This window comes from Lepeophtheirus salmonis, chromosome 13, assembly GCF_016086655.4.
Source record: "Lepeophtheirus salmonis chromosome 13, UVic_Lsal_1.4, whole genome shotgun sequence".
Classification (NCBI taxonomy): Eukaryota; Metazoa; Arthropoda; class Copepoda; order Siphonostomatoida; family Caligidae; genus Lepeophtheirus; species Lepeophtheirus salmonis.
The window spans coordinates 15,076,534-15,094,243 of NC_052143.2; the positions used below are offsets into that span (position 1 = coordinate 15,076,534).

General features: G+C 33.4%; 2 long non-coding RNA genes across 2 annotated transcripts; both read right to left on the bottom strand.

Annotated features, from left to right (window-relative positions):
• Positions 1 to 1,195: 1,195 nt before the first annotated feature.
• LOC139907050 (uncharacterized) lies at positions 1,196 to 2,966 on the bottom strand. The gene is made up of 2 exons (XR_011783363.1): positions 1,728 to 2,966; positions 1,196 to 1,671 (listed from the first exon to the last, which is right to left on the bottom strand). It is a non-coding gene; the product is annotated as an uncharacterized lncRNA (long non-coding RNA).
• A 4,998-nt stretch (positions 2,967 to 7,964) lies between these two features.
• LOC139906990 (uncharacterized) lies at positions 7,965 to 9,010 on the bottom strand. Its single transcript, XR_011783270.1, has 2 exons — positions 8,807 to 9,010; positions 7,965 to 8,637 (listed from the first exon to the last, which is right to left on the bottom strand). It is a non-coding gene; the product is annotated as an uncharacterized lncRNA (long non-coding RNA).
• Between the last annotated feature and the right edge of the window lie 8,700 nt (positions 9,011 to 17,710).

A 17,710-nucleotide genomic window follows, 5' to 3' on the forward strand; every position in this document is an offset into this window, starting at 1 on the left:
ATTATTCATTACAAATTACTCAACCCCACTAATGCCCAAAGATGTTCAAAATATTATCCACCGGTATGCTAAAAAAGAAACCAAAAATTAACATGGTAATCATGATAATTTGATGAATGTTTAGGGGAAGAGTAGCAGTCAAGACGTTTTATTAGATTAGCAGTGAGCAACCCTGAGAGGGTAGATAATGAAGTAAACAAAAATCCTACATTGACAGGAATTACTTTGAAGTTGATCCTAAACTCTAGTCTTTGTCCAACAAAGGCTCTTTATCATAACTTCCTAACCAATATTGTATAAAAAAGGAATGGTTACAATATTAATCCATTATCTTACTCAATTTTTATCAAGGTAGAATGACTCACCAAATGTTCAAATTTGAAACAGTACTGGATCATTAACAGTAATATTATTCATAACTTATGTTCGTCTATTTGAATCGAATGTAAAAGTACCTAATTTATTCTAGAACAATAATTAAAAAACTGAAGAACGCAAAAAAAAAAAAAAAAAAAAAAAAAATTGGTAGCCTCCTGGGTTTGATAAAAAAATATATTCGTCAGAATTACTCCTAAACAGGCATTGTTTTGAAGACAACCCAACAAATTACAAGATACCAAATAATCAGTAACAATAAACTATCAACAGATAGCTACGTAACTATCATCTCAGTATGTAGTTAAACCAAATTTATAATTAATAATTTTTTTGTTGATGTTTTTTTTTATCACAAAAACAAAAGTTTAACCTATGTAAATTAAACCAGGTTCAACCCCATCTCAATAAACTCCTAACTCCTACTCCTAACTTCCCTAAAGTAAAGATCGCTTAATATATGCCCCCAGTGCCGTATGTCAGGAAGATTTTTCGGTCCGCTTTACAAGGGTGAACGGTTGATTTTCAGTGGTGAAGGTGGGATATTTAAACAGGGCAAATGCTACAGCATAGATTAAATCTTGCAAGAATATCGTCCAATGGACTGTCGGACCATTATTTTCTTCAGGCAAACATTGGGAAATATAAAATGAAAAGGAAAGACTCTAGACGGAAAGTCAATGCCGACCTATTCATAAAGGAAGGAGTATAATGGAGTAGAAAATGCACGGTGCAAGATGAGAGAAAAATTTTGAACTATACAATTAAGTCAAACAATTTAAACCTCCTTAAATATTTTTAAAATAATAACGGATGAAGATAATGAACAAGATTATAATATACCATGAAACGGTTACATCGACAGAAAATAAATTATGTTCACAAGTCTTGATGTTCGTAACTCGCATGTATACGTGGTGATGTGTTTGAAAAAAATGAAGAAAAAAATGCATGTGTTCGTTATCATGATAAGAAGAAGAACTTTTTCCTCTCTTTCCTTGACGCAAAGGTGTCAATCAAACTGTCCATGTCTTCATGGAGCACCTTGTCCACCATCACCCTGTCCATGTTCAAGAGGGTGAGGGAGGAGAGCCTCTCCTGGTCTATGGTGGTCCTCATGTGGTTCTTGAGCCTTCTGAGACAGGAGAATGACCGCTCCGCCTCACAGCTGCTGATGGGCATTGAGGCCAGGATAATGATCCCCTTGTATAGCTCCGACATCAGGCCGGACACTCCCGAGCTTATTAAGTCCGCAGCAATTTGTGACGAAACCATGTCTTCTATGTCAATATCTGCCTAGAGAAACATAAATTTTAAACATATAATGCAAAATGAAACATTATAATATTAACCTTGAATTGCTGGAAGATTGCATGGTCTGACTGGAGCTGCTCGAGTTCAAGTCTGTAGTGTTTGGCGACACGCTCAATGACACAGGTCTCCACTTCACTGTCATTGACGATTGCAATGAGATCCATTGTGATGTTTGTATCTTATTGATTGCAACATCGAAATGTGTTTCACGGAAGTAGGATTCAGTTGTTCCTTTCCACTTTATTCTCCTTGGAATCTTCGCCTCCTTGAATTCCAAATCAATTGAGTCCTCCTGGTCAAATACTGATTTCATCACAGACGACTTCAACTCAGCAAGTTTCTAGATTGATTCAAAGATTTTCTCATTCTTAAGATCTTCAAGAGTCCTAATCACTAGGTTGACGTGTTTCCGGGCCTTTGTTAGGTCAACCTTTCTGCCTTGAAGTTCATCTGACAAGCTAGATGTGTGTCTGAGGAGTGTCTTCAACAGTTCAATGCCGAAAACAAATTCGTGACTAAAGATGCTGTTGAGCAGAGAAGTTGCTGTTGAACTCGACAATGTATCTTTATCTTTTCTCATTATTATGAGGTCTTCATGATTCTGACCATCCTTAGAGATACAGCGTGTACAGCATCGTAGCGGAGACTCCAGCGGGTAGCAGACTGGTTCTTCAGGGCCATCACCTTGGCATGCTCCTCATCTTTACTTGTTATCTTCACCGACTTGTAGATTGCTGACCTCTTTGGTGACCCTTCAATGAAGTTGTATAAAATTTGTACTGTCCCCATTGTATTTCTCAACAGGGTTATATCTGAGAGAAGATCCTTGACTACAAGATTGAGGACATGGGCATAGCAGTGGATGTAGACACACAGTGGGGCTCCTTCCTTCCACCTGGCGGCAAGACCCTTCTTGATGCCGGATATGTTGGAGGTACCGTCCGCGGCCAGGGAAACAGTGCGGGCGGGGTTAAGGCCGAGATCCTTGACAGCCTCGTGAAGCTTCTCAAACAAATATTTGCCGTCAGTCTGGGTAACTTTTACAAACTTGAGGAAGCTCTCTTTCTTGATGCCTTCACTCGTCAAATATCCCAGTGACAGACTGAACTGATCCGTGTTTGACATATCTGATGTCTCATCAACAATCACAGAGAACCAGTAGTCATCATCGCCGGCACAAGTCTTGACATCTTCATTTATATTTTCCGTCACTTTGGATGCTATAATCTCTATCAGCTCATTTTGGATGGCAGGTGAAGCCCATTTGGCAAAACCTGCCCCAGCTGAACCAAATTTTTTGACTTCGGCCTCCAGCTTATCTTTGAGAATATGATTGTCGTGTGAACGCAGGGACAAAAGCTCCAAGAAGTTTCCTCGATTGTTTTCATTAGATTCCGTCAACTTTTCTCTTGTTTCGGAATCGCCCCTAAAAGCCAATCCTTGCTTTGCGAGGAACCCAACAGTTTGGAATATAAATCAAATAAGCTCGCCACTTCACGACTTCCTCAGCATGTTGAAACTGAATATGGCCGAGAACCGAGGTATTCTTTCTCTTTGATGTGAGGAAATTGATCCACTTTTCCATCGACAGTTTGTGTTTTTTGTTGTTAGAATGAACTTTCAACGAGGAACTGTTTTTCCATGTTTTGAGCTCAAATTTCCCAAGGTTGGAAATTGAAAATTTGGAACAGGCGAAACACTTGGCTGACTTTTCAACCTCGTCATATTCTAGCCTCGGGAACTTACGGAACCAATCATATTGAAAATCTCTGGAGTATTTGTCATCTATCTGATGACTGTATGTTTGTAACTTGCACAGTTTCCCGCTCAGTCTCCACTCTGGTTCTGGTCTGGATGTCCTTCCGCTTTGGCTCCCGCCCGGTAAGTATTGGGTCACCCAGCTGGCTCGTGAAGACGCCAGGGTACTCTGGGCCTCCGTCCACAAACTCCATCTCCTCAGTCATGCTCTTCTTACCTCCCTGGACATTGTCGCTAGTCTCAGAGTCCTCTGCAGAAGGAATATTGTTGTTGTTGACTACAGAGAGCTGCTCGGGAGAGAAGATTGGTCCGATATCGAGATTAGGAAGTCTTATTCCATGAGAAATCCGTCCGCTGGGATAATTTGATGAGTCGCCATTATTTTCTGTGTCTGCAGTAACTTTCTCTTCAGCAGAAACGGACTTTTCAGATCTTGGTTCAGGCAGTAAGGTCTCAACTGGAGCAGGGTCATCGGGACAGAAGGAGGCAGTGACTGAGGATGAGGATGTAGCAGAGGAAGTTTTCTTAACAGCAAAGTTCAATGTTTTCTGCTTCTTATGATCAATTTTCACTTGATACTTACAGCTGGGGTCATTCTTATGGAGTTTAACTTTGTGATCATTAAAGTTGTCCTTCTGTATTTCCTTCTGACAGATAGAACAAATCACCAACTCTCTGTTAAAATTCGTTTTCCGCTTCCCGTGATACATTTCTGAGAATTAATAAATTACTGCAACAGTCCACTCTAAAAAGTACATAACTATTATTTATGTCCCTTTTAAGCAGTAATCATTTAATTTATCTTGTATTCAATGAAACAAATTCTCACGCTCTTAAATATTTCAAGAGTACTCCATACGAAAAATTTTGTGTGCGTCTTTTTTTTTTTTTTTGGCTGTAAAGTACTTCACATTTGCAACCAGTAACGTTAAACGTAATATCTAACTCAAATATCCACTCAATGTGAAGTACTTTAAATCCATACGAAAAATGTTGTGCGCGTCTTTGTTTTTTATTTTTGGCTGTAAAGTACTCTTGAAATAATTGCAGTGATTTATTAATTATCAGAAATGTATCAGGGAAGCGTAAAACGCGTTTTATATTCAAAGGTTCAATCATTTATATTTATAAAATGACAGGCAATATTTGAAAAAGATATTACGGTAAATTACAGGATTTGAATTCAAATTTCTGCGATGAATTGAGATACCCGAGAGTGTTAACTGTAGTTTAAAACCTCCGTTTTATCTATCTGACTTAATTTGGCCCCAATATTGTCTTATAGATATAATTTATTAATTTACTAATTCTATAAATGTGCCGGTGAATTTTGGCTACTTTAAGTACAATTTGTGGTGCCTCCAAAGGATTAATCAGAATCATTTTTTCATTTAAATGAACTATAATTTGTTGGAAAATGTATTCCATGTTCAATTTTAGGAAAAATTATCTAGCTTCCTTTTGGGTGGACGTGCTACAAATATGTAATTTTATTATAATGACTCAGTACTATTATGAGTTGGTCATAAGTTACATATATATAATAGATTTTAATAATTAATTATGACTTAATTCATCTATATTTACATACCTATATGATTGGTGGACGGTTGAGTAAGGCTTTGTTTTTTTTTGGTCCGCTGAAGCGGACAAAGCGCAATACTGACGTACGGCCCTGTCCACTAGTGACCTACGACTTCAGCTCAAAACAATTGTCTGGGAGCCTTGGAGCTCAAAATGTTTGACGGAAAAAGAGGCGCTAACCGTTAACGAGCTTTATAACAAGTTGTTAATTGAAACATTACGTCGGGATTTATATTAATTAAATACCCCAAATTGACCCTTAGGAAGCTGGAAGCGACGGAAGGCCTTGATATTAAGGCTAACCTCGAAATTTAAGAAAACTTTACCTTTCGAATTTTTCATGGGCATTATACCCTAAGCAATAGTTCAGTCTCCCACTGTCTTACCACTAAGATTAATGTAATAAAATCGGTAACTGAAGTAACTGCTGCGTATTTAGGATCGAAAGAGTTCTTTAATAATGAAGAGACTTAAGAAATCATCATGGGCTTATTAAACAAACTACTTGCATCCCCAGACTTGGAGCCAATTCATTCTTTAAAATAGTGTTTCATCATAGAATAGATAATATTACTCTTCAAGAAACCTAACACAAGGAGATTTTCACCTTGTCTTCCATATGCTTGTCTTCTGTGGCAAAATGTTAGTAAGGCCCTCGAATTGGCTTACAGTTCCATGTCCCAAGTATCTTAGAACTATGTATACTGTAGTTACCATAGATACTTGACTACTGTCATCTATAGTTAAATATATATATATAGGATCAAACACCTTAACAGCAGAGAGCGTAATGTCAATCTTATAATCGATGAAGTCTACTCTGCAAAAAGAGTCGAGTTTGTTAGAGGTAAGTTCTTGGGCAGCGAGAACAACCAAACAACTAAAACGGTCCTTACATTTATGATCAAACCCGTTGGAGGAAACTACATGCACTTATACAGTTACCAAATTAAACGCTGAATTTATCTACTGCAAATATACTCTAATTATGAAAACCCTGTATCAAATCGGATTCATCGTTTTGGCCGTATTAGTTGATAACCACCCAGTCAACAGGAAGTTCTTCACTCATTTTCTTTGTGGTGGTGAGCTCCAGACTTTAATTAACCACCCACACAACAACTATAGAAAAGTTCATCTCATCTTCGAACCTGTACACAATTTAAAAAAAATTTATTACTGCATCCAAAAGAAAAGCACATCAGCATTCCCCTGAACCGTCTAGTAGTTATTTCATCATTAAACCCCTAATTTTGCTTACATCAAAGAAATCCACCATAAAGAGTCAAGTAAGAGCTCAGAAGCTACAATCGAAGTAATAGTTAATACTGTGTGTGATCAAGGTCACAAATGGGCAAAATTTCACAAATCTTCTTCAACGTGATGGGCAAACATTTGGTTTCTCAACTCAATGACAACATCCGACAGGAAGGTAGAAAAATATCATTTGAAAAGAAACTCAAATCTAGAAAGGTTAGCAAACTTCAATCGGATAATGTTTAAGTTATGAACATTAATTTTTTTGGTTTGTGCATCTATTTTTGAAATAATTAATGTAAATTATATTGGTGATATATTGCAGCTTATTTAGTATTACTAATTGTCCTATTATGAATAAATATTTATAAATTTTAACTCATACAATCTGTATTGAAAAGCCGTATAAATATATTTTTATTAAAAAAAGAACATATTCGTGAACTTCTTCTAAGCCAGTCCTTGGAGTGTATATTTTCTAGTCTGTTACCCAGGTGCTCATGACGTCCACTATATAGTGTTCATGACGTTTCATTAGATAAGCTACAATCAGCTGTGACAAGAGAGGAAGGAAAAAAAGAATATAAACAATGACATTTGCTAGTATTACGTGGATGTCGATCCCCAATTCTACTCTGAGTCCAACAAGGACTTACAATTATATCTCTGCAATAAATCCTCAGGGTTACACTCCTACTTTAATGAGCACACAAGTATGTTCAAATACGTTTTGAATATAATTGAATGTATTTAGGAAAGGATGTTCACTACTCAGGAATTAAATAATAATGACAACTGCTAAGGAAAAAAAAGATTCGTTCTTTATACTACCAATTAGAAATTAACAGACCAGCTAAAAAACATACCGGATTTACACATATGTATATCTGATAGGTACTGATATCAGTACCACATTATAATAAAAAGAAAAGAAAAACAGCTATAGACAATAGTGTACTTTAGAACGGATTTTGTAGAAATAAAAAGGAAAAAGGATGAACTGTACTGTCCTCCTTTTAGAAGTTATTGTACAATGTCACTTTTTGGCTTTATTGAATAGATTAAATTATCATTAGTATTCATATTTTACAAAAATCTACCATCACCACTTTCTCTTTCTAATTATTCTCCCTTTTTTTTCTCTTTCTCTCTTTCTATACAAAGAACTTTTTTTCCCTAAACTCAACTAGATATTAATCCTACAGCAACCTAATATATTCAAATTCATCGTACAATACATAAATACATTACCATGATAATTATTAACAAGATAATCTGTATCGTTCAAAGTACACCAACGGTCATTACTATACTTATAATTTCCGTGAATTTAGTAGAGGAATCATAGTCCCATTAGACTCCTTCCATCGTTCGTGATTTGTAGGAAAATATATTCTTATTTATAATTTGAAAATATTGGAGGAAAAACTACACACTGTTTATATGATCATGTATTTAACTTATAAATATTCGATACTATTTATAATGATCAGTATTTAATCATTGTACAAGAAGATAAAAACCAGAAAGGAAATTATCAACTGCATGCATTTCTACTATTGTAGACGGTTTCTACTATTGCAGACCAAAGCGACCTTTCTAAACGTACAATTGTAGATTGGTATAATTTTTTGCTAGACATTTGTCAAAATATTATCAAATAAAACTTTAATGTATATATATCAAAAAATTATTATTTTATTTATATCAGGGTAGTGGAAGTGGTCCTTAAAAATGATATTGATTATATATTGAAAACATATAAATTAGTATAATTAGTAGATTTTAGTAAACGTGTCCTTCATTTGAATTGCAGCAATCCAAGACAAATTAACTGGCTAATGTAATGTCCCCTTCCCTTCTAATAATTTTTAATAGTAGAATGAAGAATAAAAACTGTTGCTAGGCAGACAAAAAACAGGGAAGTAGGACGAAGTTTAAAAAGTTTATTTTTGTATATAAAAGACCAGTATGAGCCTGCCTGTTCCACGGACGCATAGGGGGGCATTTTGACACAAAATGCTGGTGGTGTATAGTCCATGTTTTTGTCTGCCAAATGATTTAAAAATTCAAATAAATAATGTCATATATAACTTAAGTTAGTTCATTTAAATCGAATGTAAAAGTACCTAATTTATTCCAGGAGAATAATTAAAACACCCAAAAACCCAAATATATTTATCAGTCAAACCCAAGTTAAAATTTTTGCGTGGTGGCCTCCTGGGTTTGATAAAAAAAAAGTTGAAGTTCTTCAGAATTCTTCCTGAACGGGTATTGTGTACGGCAATACTCCCACAGATACGCCTGCTTTGGAGATGACCCAACAAATTTGCACTCACGCGTGAACCACTGTAAAAGTGAAAATGTCAAGATACAAATAAAAAGTTTATTATATTAACCTTTGTAAATTAAACCCTGTTCAACACCATGTCAATAAACTTACCTACTACTAATTTGCCTAAAGTGAAGAACGCTTAATACATGCACCAACTACAAAACAACTTTAAAATTACTTTACCTCCAAATAAATTAGTATCCTGTGTAATATCCAATGCTTCAATAGAATTCTCATAAGTGCTCATTTGAATTGCGGCAATGAGTGTTCATTTGTATTGCAGGACTCCAAGACGAATTAACTTGCTAGTGCAATCTCCTTTCATGTTTTACATAAAAAATTATGGAACAGATTGAATTTTCATTAGTGTTTATCCAAGACGAATTAACTGGCTAATAAAAAATCTTTCCTTCGCTTTTTATTTTTAATAATAGATAGAGCTAGAAGAAAACAAAAACTGTTGCCAGGCAGCAAAAACGGAGGAGGAAGATAGATATGTTTATTTTTGTATATATGAAATTTGATTAAAAATTTCATAAAATTGATGCGCAATTTAAAAATGAATGATTAAGTTAATTTTATAGCTTGCAGTCTTGTTAATATAAATGGCAATGATTAATTTTATACTTTTAAGGATTTTATGTTTATTATTATTCAATGATGCATTACAATATTACTTTATTTAAAGATTATATCATCATTTATATCCATATTGTCACTCTCAATCTTAGGTTTAAAAAGGGTTCTATTCATTTCTTATCAAATATTTGATGAACTCTTAGAATCCTCATAATCGCTTTCCTGATACAATTTATCTCACTAAATTAGACAATTGTACACATATTTTGTAAATCAAATATAACGACAAATTATCTATAACCTTTGATATTATTATAATATTTGAACAAATAATGGAATAAAATTAAGTTATTAAACTATAAAATTACAAACCTGATACACGACGAAAAGTAAACACTACACTGATTTTTTTGATGACTTCAATGCTTTGTAAATACTACGGCATTCATGAACGAAGCATTGAACACAATATTGATGGATTTTAATGTGAAGGCATCTTTGAATAAACCTTTCACCACCAATGAGAATAGTAAAAGATAATCTTACATTTTTACTACAAACCTAGAGATTTAGAAGTATACATATAATTCTAATAATCTTAAATCGTGGTAAGTTAATAAATTATAAAATATATTATAAATCTAAACAATTAATACAATATAAGAATAAACCAATTAAGCACAAATATAAATATATATTTATATAGGTGTTTTACACCAATATTTACAATTGATAAGTAAGCAAATAATTTTAAGTGTTTTAATGTAATATTAATATGCTTAACAATTGTCAAGGAACAAACTAATTACCCTACTTTTTTCTCTTTTTTTTTCTTGGAAAAGAAGAAATCTTAAAAAATACTTTAAATTATTGAAAAAAGAGAGGTTTTTGTCAAAAGGTCCTAAAAAAAGAAGGAGCTATATAATAAAGATGGATTAAAGGATAATAGTAATAAAAAAAAGAGAGAAATTATACTTGCCTAATGAGTGCTTAAACACTTCAGTGAACCTGTTGCGTCTTGACGAGGGAGAGACGCAAGCTTATTTATAATAGGAGATACCTTAAGACTTATTGTACCTACAATTCCAATATTACTTACATTTGTTTTTATAAATTATATCATGTTTTAAACAAAATATTATGCATGTAAAAAGAACAATTATATTTAATTCTTTAACATTAAATAACATTCAGTTTTATTATATAATTTTTATATATAAATATTAATTTTAATTCCTTTTTTTCTGATAATGAAGGAGAAAATGTCTAGGTTTATGACAAGGCTTCCAGAATTTTGTGAGCCAAACCTCAAGAGAATTCGAATTTCATCAGCATAGTAAAAGTTGTTTTCACGATATTAATTTGAAGTTATATTCTAAGAATATAATTGAATCAAGTCCTGATACTTTTAATTTTATGTCGGATATGAACAAGATGTATGTCTCCTGCAATTTACACCTCCATATTGATAGTCATTCAAATCTTGTAAAATTCATGGAACTTTATACTGGTAAAGCCATGCCTTCTTGTTACCCCATCAATGGAGTCCCAAGGAAAAGTATTGTTGTCAAAGATTAAGGAAGAAATTGCTGGGAGTGCGAACAAAGTTCGTTGTTAAACAACGGCAGACCATTGTACATCAGATAGCACTATATACAATGCACCCTATATACACGCTCGATGCTACATGCAAAAGGCCTGCGAGATTTCATTAATATTACTACGTTGTTATCACTTAAGGTGAGTTACCACAACTATTGTGCGTGTACACGTCTAATCATATATATATATATAGTTGTGGTAACTTGCCTTTAGATAAAAAATCCTTTTTCCAAGAATACAATTATACATAGAGATAAATTTTGCTTTATTAATATGGATTATCTACTATATGGAAAATAAGATTGTTTATATATATTATTTATTAGGGTCAAATACAGTTTTTATAGTATTTTTTATTATTTATATTTGTGGTAATTATGATAATGAATGGAATAAAAACATGATAAGAGTAAGCATGTATTTTTTTAAAGTACTTTAATTATCATTGAAGCTCAATTTAATTTAGTACAATCTTAGTAATACTTCACTGATGTATACTAAATACTAGAAATAGTGCATAGTCAGGTCATGTTTAAAACAAAATCCTGTTCGGAATTCAAATGTATCCACCCTAATTGAAAATAGGAGATATGAACTATGTCCACTAGATACATTTGTAATTCCGTTCTACCTCATCTATTTTAGAAATTTCTCTTACATCCTCCTCTTTTTGCTAATAGCCGTAACTTCAACTAAGTAAAAGGGATAGCGGGAGGGACTATTGACAAATGTAAAGCTCCGCTTTTAGTAAAATATGACATTAATGCAGTAGACTTAGTTAATGTTTACTATTTTATTTCTAGGGTCAGGCATGGAGCGAGTGTGTGTAAAAAGCGGGAGCGAGACATATTGTACCAAGATAGTGGATAATATAGGTGTGTGGGTTAGCGTCTGCATTCTGATTGGCTGAGCTGAGTGACGTCACATATTTTGTATTCACTCAAAAATTAAAAAAATAATATTAATATAACAACGTGAATTGAGAATTTATCAAGGATGTGGATGATATAACTCTCTTCAATGTAATGGCCCGCTCAAGGGATCTCGACTCTTAAGGCAAAATCCAATGAACAAGTGTTTCGCTCAGTGGATCTCATCTCCTTTAATAGAAAGATTGTTCATTTTGCTGGTACCTCTTCATATCAAGGTGACTTGTGACTTCTGATCTGCTGTTAAGTTATTATATGTTTTACAAAATATATAACACACAAATAAACTTCTTTAGACTTATATTAAAATATCAGAATGTCATTGAAATTCCCGAACTTATTGAGTCGGGAATCCTTCTCTAAACAGCCAAATTGCTTGTCACCCTATTGGAATATTATTCTTACAAAGATCTAGGATCTCAACACGAATAAATAAATTATTAAATGTTTTCTATGGAAGAGTTGTTTTACTGAGGACAAGAGTTAAAATATAGCAATATAATAATACTATGTTTTTAGTATTAATTGAGAAAATAATAAAAAAGGGTCAATGATATTCCTCAAAATTTGCGTTCCATATTTATGAGTTCTCTGTTCTTTTATTTTTATCTTATTGATTAATTCGGTTTTATTTTGGACCTACAACTGCTATTTTGTTATTGTGATTGTTGTCAGGCGAGTAAAAAGTTCAAAATTCTTCCTATTATTAGTTGTAGAACTATTATTGGCCTGTATTACAAACTATTGCAAGCAATATAAAAGTAGAAATTTTTAGAAAATTTGATTTTCCGAGTATTATTCAAATTTTACCATAATTAAATATATATCTCTTTATGGAGAGAAAAAGTAAAAGCCACAAGGTAACAGAGGCTTATTCAATGCATCATTTTCAGTTCTGTTAGCAAGATAAACTTAATATCAAGATAAATAAGAAATTACCCACCCCCATACCCCCCCCCGAATAAGTTTTTTTTTTTTTCACATTAGCGTTTCATGTTAAGAAAAAATAATATCCACATATTTTTAAAATATAATTGGTTTCTTTAATATAAGGACTTTTTTTTGTATTATAAAACTATACCTAATATTAAGATAATGATGTTATTTTTCGAAAAATACCAAATGTTTAGAAGCTGTTCAAACTTACAACCCCAAGGTAACTAATAGTAATAAATTATGTTCATGTAAGATAGTAATTTTTTTTTCGATACCTAGAAGGTATCGAAAATAAAATGTAATTCCTCCTTTATATAGTGCAAGGCCCAGTTTGCAAGCAGAAAATCTTACATTATGAGTTAGATTCCTTGTAATCTTAGAACAAAATACAAGTACGGGCCAGCGTTGTCCACACATATGTGACGTCATTAAAATGGGATGCTTACTTCTGTCAAATTATTAAAGTCGTGGCGACACCCACTATACTACAGTACCTTGGTAAAAATAAAAAGTAGTTGAAATTTTCAAATTCAGGAATACTGATTTACTTCGTGAAAAAACTTCCAAATTTCTGTATTATAGATTTATTAACAAATATTAATAAAAGTTGCTAACATGATATGTCATACAATGATTAGTCAAAAACTTATGATTATCACTTAACCCGTAGCAGTAGATTACTTGTACATTTAGACATTCTGTCTCCAGCCTCTCCAGTTTTTTAATGAATTCTGATATCGCCTGGCTAAACAATGCACCATCCCTAGAACACCTTCAGGACGGACTGCAGTAGGATGCCTAATCCGGCAAACTATTGCGAGGGCACCAACAGTTAAAGTTATTTTTACATGTGCCCGTACTGATTGTATATTTTATATGTAGTGTACCAATAAATGTTTTTTTTTAAATTAATTAGTAGTAAATTTATAAATTAAAGTATTATAACGTATATTTGTGACATTAAGTTAAAGAAGTATGGGGAAAATGAAAACTCAAATAAAAAAACGATTAATTATAACGAAAAATTTTAATAAGAAATTTTATTAGTAGCTATACACAGAGAGTGAAATATAAAAATATTCAAAATATATATTGAATACAAAAATAATGAGACATTTTTATACAGAAAAAAATGTACTAATTATGATTAGAAATAAAATCCGCCTTTTTCATATCATAATTCAAATTCTATGTAGAGTCCTTATTTTTCGTCATCTAAGTAATTTGTAAAGCTAAGAAAATAAAAACTAAAATAATATGTTCCGTATTTAAGACGACTTATACTTATCTTAAATAATTTGTACTTCAACCAGTTGGAATCCATGGAGCATACCCAATTCTTAATCCAAAGAAACTGATGTTATACAAACAATTTGCATGCCATTTGAAGCTAAGACCACCTTTGACATAATTCATGCTGTTATTCTTGACCATATTACTGTATTTAGGAATTAATGTAATTTATTCTTAAAAAAGTTATTTGAAAATACTTACTCTTACGAATCTAATATTTCAATATTCCATTTTATAATTCGCTTTTTCCTTACAATTTTTACTGATAAACAGAATCTTATTTTTGTATGAATGGTTCTCAATATGCTGAAAATCATCTTTAAGTCACAATTTACAATAGGTGTGTTTCTGTAAATTGTCTCCTTAGAATTTTGTAGGTCTCACAAATCGCTGTATGCTGGATTTTCATCTAAAAATGTACTAAATTTTGTATTGAATGGCTCTAGCTTAATATCAACGCGTAAATGTTCGACAATAGTCAAGCTAACGAGTTCTTTCTAACACAGTAATGCCCTCGGTAATTGGGTTGAGATTATGATTAATTATCGACAATTCTTCATAAATAAACTCATCATTTATAATCTCCTTAGCTTTAACGACCGTTTGTGTTTTTTCGTTAATGTTGTTTAAATATTCCCTGATTACTTCGAAATTATAGAAATAGTAATTAACTGCTTTCAACCAAGCTCCCTAGCGTGTGACGATAGGTGCTGTATGTAAGGGAATTTGGTAAGAAGTAGTAACGTTCCGTTTTCTTAGCCCGGCATACAAAAACATTTTTATTTCTTAAATGAGCTCGTTTGTCTTTGGGAATTCTTTACGTGTAAGTTCAGCCACGTTATGGAGTCCATGAGCTACACAAATAATATGTTTCAATTGGGGTAGCTTCTTTTGAGGTCTTTGCCCGCTTTTTTATAGTAGGACACTCTATCCGTGATGAAAACTTTAAACTTATTTTCATCAGGGTCCAAAGAAGAGTTGGTTGAATACTCTGAACGACAAAATTTGCAACATTAACGATATTAGCAACTTTTATATCCATCTGATTATATTAGGAAAATCCAAGAAACAGCCATCCGAAGGACCAATCAATTTATCTTTTAATTCTAGACTTATTCAATGATATGTCTGACTGTATCCCGTCTCTCGTCTGAGGAAAACTTGCTAAATTAATTCTACATCTAATATGGTCTAAACTTGAAAAACTAGAATATCGCTATATATTCTTTAGCTCCAGCTTAATAAAGTTAAAGAAATAGCTCTAGCTATACTCGCCAAAGCTATTAAAGTCAGAGTATTTTTTGCCAGTATTTCATATGATTAAACTATTCAGACACCCTTAATCTTTACATTTATTAAGGAGCATTTTAACATGCCACGTATCTTGATATTTAAGTAATGGAGGTTTTAAATTGAATGAACCTTACAAGAATCTGGTCAACAAATTATCTGATGATAACACCTCCGGGCTTAATTGATTCTTTACTAAAGGCGCTTTCGTTGTTGCAAGGGCAATATAGGAAGACGTTCGATGTGATGCTAAGTAGTTCATTACCAAATTCCCTGACACGTTAAAGGGAGATAAACCCTCTCCTAAATAAAACTTATAAAAATATTTAAAACACCAATGTGTAAGTCCTCTATTTGAGGAACGAATATCTGAAAAAATTATACTAATTGCCTTAGAATCGAAACCTTGAATTAATAAAGGCCCCTCTAAATCAGCCATGCTATCAAAATCCATAATTGTACGAAGTTCTAAGTGTCTAGACACGAGATAATTTTTCTTGCTCCCCCTCCCCAATCATAGTGATTCTCTCAAAACCTCCTGGAAGTGTAGGAACCATTTTGCCCCTGTTCACTAGGGAGTTATCAGAATTGCTGGGGACAAACTTTGTTTTTCCCGTCTGCTTGTGACTCTCGAAAGTAGTGGAACTGGAGGGAAGAAGTTACCCTTCTTCTTCCACCTGATGGAGTACGTATCTAAGGCCTCCGCTTGATCGTCTCTCATCCAAGATACGTCATTTGAATTTGTGTGGGAATCTCTTGACAAACAGAAATCCACTTCGGGTTGGAACAAACGAGAGGATATTTGGTTGAATACTTCTTCATTCAATTCGAACTCACAAATATTAAGAAAATCCTTTGATAAAAATCTACTTGCGTGTTCTCTTTTAAAGGAATCCCGACAAAATCTGCCCAAATTCCTCTTTTCATCAAGCGCTTCCATGTTGTCACAGCGATATCGTTTAGACGTTTCACCTTGGTATCACATTTCTTTAAAAAGAGTAGTTGTATTATCCACATGAACTAATATCTGTAAGTACAAATAACACTTTCTCTACATATAAATTCCAAGCTCGTTAATATGAAGATCTCCATCATTCCCTGTCCACCAACCCTGTTCAAAGGAGCCGTATGATCATGAAATGCCATAACCTGGTAAGGAAGTATCCGTAAAAACTTCCAGCGTTAGATTAAAATTATTGTCACGGGTGTACATTCTATTCTTAGTTCTTCCCATCATAATATACCCATCTTGCTCTCGGAGGAGATTTGTATTTCTAGATTGAAAGGATCATCAAAATTTCCCTTTTATTAATCTAAATGAAGGTTCTTCTGAAAGAGTGGGAGTAGCCAAACGCTGGTCTCACACTTCCAATTTACCCAGTTATTTGTTGAAGGTCTCGAACCAATAACCCTTACCTTTGGTGGAATTTAGAAACAAGATCTCGGATCTTTTGCGTTGTAATTTTTTGAAGGTCTCGACCAACAACCCTCGCCTTTGGGCTAATTTAGCAACAAGATCTCGGATCTTTTGCATAGTTATTTGTTGAAGGTCTCCAACCGACAACCATTGCCTTATGAGGAATTAAGCGGCAAGATCTTAGATCTTTTGAGCAGTTATTTGTTGAAGGTTTCGTACCGACAACTTTTTCCTATGGCAGAATTTAGCAGTATGATCTTGGATCTTTTGCGCTGTCTCCTACGGAAGGGCAAGAGTCTGACACATAGTCTCATAACAACCATAGATGAATAAGTCACATCCAAGAACTCTTATTTAAATTGACCTTGAAATCAAGGATTGTGTATAACAGCGAGGCTAAACACGAGGAGACCGAGGCGTGCACAAAGGCATTGACCTGCAAAACTATGTCATATAAATAGATGCTACAAATTATCTTATGTTGTGACCTTAGATATGAAATCACGTGTTTCAAAAGCTTAGTAAAAATTATAGGTGCTGATGTCAGACCAAAACAAAAACTGATTAAACATTGTTTCTCCTTCGAAATCTGAAAAAAAAACGACGGTGGTTCAGGGAATTTTTTTAAAAGAATGATATGTATCAAACAGATCTAATTGAGCATAAAAAAGTAATCTTAGCTTAGGCAAAAACATTAATGAATCAACTGATTCTAATTTAAATTTAGAATAAACTTATTAAATATCTTGAGATTTCTTGTTACTCTCCATCGACAGTAACAAGTACAGAGTGTTGGCCTTAAGGAAGGGTAAGGGATTTTAATGCATGTTAGACGTTGTTCATCCAAAATGAATCTTTTGATACCTAGAACCCATCCATATCACATTAGACAAAGCTCGGCCATTCCGAATATTGCCCAACATGATCTTGATTGATGAAGGACCAAATAGAACCAAATATAAGATGGTTTGGAGCCGAGTCTTTTGATTCCTCTTACAGGATAGATGTTTTAAGGGGCTCTTTAAAGGCAGAGACTAAAAG